A 2466-nucleotide genomic window follows, 5' to 3' on the forward strand; every position below is an offset into this window, starting at 1 on the left:
TTCTAAGTGAATGTTGTCAAGTTAATATGCCAAAAATTTTACATAATTTTCTATCACATGACTTCTAGGTGAAATGTAATACTAGACATGTTGTAATTTTTTTTTTGGTTTAATTTTATTTTTTATTAATCATCATAAAAAAGTTTTAATAAATTAATGGGAAATTGTAGACTTAAAAAATATCTGGTCTAAAAATTCAATGACCTAGCTAAAAAAAGAAAAAGGCCCGGCCCAATTGCTTGACCCGCCCTACTCTACTCCTTTAAAAAAGAGTAGGGTTTCTAAATTTATCAGCTCAACTGATCTTTCCACTTCACCGCCTTCTTCACCATGCTTGGCTTCATCAACCTCCGATTTGTTCTTATTCAGCTCTGGGTGATCAATACTCTTCCTTTCCTGCTCATTTTGGATGCTTCCAGCTTGTATGAGTAAGTAAACTTCTTCATTTCTTCTTATACACTTCATCTTTTGACCTTGTGTTTTTTTTAAGTGAAATCTTCAGTACTCTTTCAGTGGTTTTTGGTGCTTAAAAAGAGGGTCTCATCTTCTGAAACTTGTTTTCTTCTTCTTGTAAGTCTCATGGTATGAGTATTTTGTACTCTAACTTGTATCTGATCCTGTCTCACTATTGTTTCTCTATATGTAGCTATAGCTGGGATGGAGATAATGGAAAGCTTGGACCTGTTGATAGTTGAAGAGGAACAAGAAATTCAGCTGCTTGCATTCGATATGACTTGGTGACCCCTGATCTACTGAGATTTTCTTTTGTTGGCTGGTGTAAATAGGCATAGCATTTTTACTTTTTTGTTCAGCTTTATTTGTATATAAGATGTTAGTGAGAACATTTGTTGCAGCCTTTCCAGTCCTGTTAGCATGTTGCTACTTTTAGTCTCAAGTATGGACATTATTGCTTGTCAGTGTTTAGTAACTTTGTACCTGCACTTGGTAACTGGTTGAAAGCTATAAAAATAAAATGTTTCTTTTCAAATGCTAAGTTAGCTAAGTAATCAACCACTTGATTGCCTTCTCTATATATGTGAATAAATTTTACCTGCTTGTACTGTAGTAGCATCCTTACCATGTTCACTGTATCTGTTAGCATCCATGGTACTTCCCATTCTTGAGTTAAGAACTTCTGCATAACCAATGAATCAGTCTGTATGATAACTTTTTCTTGTCTTGACCGACTACAATGCTGTGCTGCTTGTTTAATAGCTTCTGCTTCTGCTATCATGTTATCTGTATCTTCCATAATTGTTCCCTCTGCATGCATTAAGTCTCCATTTTCATCCCTTAAGAAAAAGGCCCATAAGTTGTTCCTGGATTCCCTTTAGATGCAGTGTTATATTTACACCAACCATGTTCTGGTAATTCCCAATGTACAATTTTAGTTGTAACTCTAGGTTTTAACTACTTAGTTGATGTAATATGACTGGACACTCTGTAACAAAATCTATCAGTGGTTTCCTCACTTTAAGAAGCATCCTTAGCTATCTTGTAACATTGAAAATCAACCTATGCATACTGACTTCCTTCCCTTCATGTTTTCTGCTGTTTCTTCTTCTCCATAATTCCCACATAATAATTACTGGTATGGCTCTAAAATATGCCTTCTCTCTTGGTTTTGTCCACCAAGCATATATTGTCTCTCTTAAGCTCCTTTTCTTATATATTTATTCATGTAAAACAAGAAAAATAGGACAGAGTCTTGTTAGCTGAATATGATCTCAGTTGCACATGTGCAATGGTCTCTTGTGCTGGGTTTGACAACACCAACACTTGGAAGAACCGTGCCCCCCATCTTTTTACTGTATCATCTATAATAATCCTCCGTTTCCACATCCTCCACATAAAGAATACAATTTTGAAAGGCATCCCTTTTATCCATAATTGCTTGTAAAATTCATTTGATTCTCCCCTTTGCCTTACATAGTTCCATGCAGATTTTACTGTGAAGTTACCTCTAGTCTCCAAGCTCCAAATTAGCTTATCCTTGTCATTAAACCCCCTATTTTAACTTTATTCATCACATGAGCCACTATATTCTCTGCAAAAATACTCCTTAACTATTCTTAATTCCACCTATCATTAGTCATCATGTTCTTCATCCACTGATATCTTTCATCCCATTCATAAATCTCCTCAGTGATAGTATAGAGATCCCCTAATCTACTCCAGTTATCATACCACAATGAACATCCCCTCTTCTAACTTGCCAAATGATGAGATGATCTATTAACTCCCTTACTTGCAATATTTTCTTCCATACTTGAGAACCACCACCTGCTTTTCATTCAACTTCCTTTGGATGATACTTTTTGCAATACTTGTTTATCATATAAGTACTCCATATAGTCTTCTGGGTTCTAATATTCCACCACTGCTTACAGAAAAGGGCTATTGATACATCCCATAATTTTCTAAAATCTAGTCCTCCTTCAGCTTTTGGAAGACATATAAAGTTCT

The 2466-nt window shown here is 35.3% G+C and overlaps 1 long non-coding RNA gene across 1 annotated transcript; it reads left to right on the plus strand.

Moving 5' to 3' along the window:
- The first annotated feature begins 307 nt into the window (after positions 1-307).
- LOC107879644 lies at positions 308-960 on the plus strand. Its single transcript, XR_001677038.2, has 3 exons — positions 308-428; positions 514-570; positions 647-960. It is a non-coding gene; the product is annotated as an uncharacterized LOC107879644 (long non-coding RNA).
- The last annotated feature ends 1506 nt before the right edge of the window (positions 961-2466 follow it).

The sequence above is a fragment of the Capsicum annuum genome, chromosome 8, assembly GCF_002878395.1.
Source record: "Capsicum annuum cultivar UCD-10X-F1 chromosome 8, UCD10Xv1.1, whole genome shotgun sequence".
NCBI lineage: Eukaryota > Viridiplantae > Streptophyta > Magnoliopsida > Solanales > Solanaceae > Capsicum > Capsicum annuum.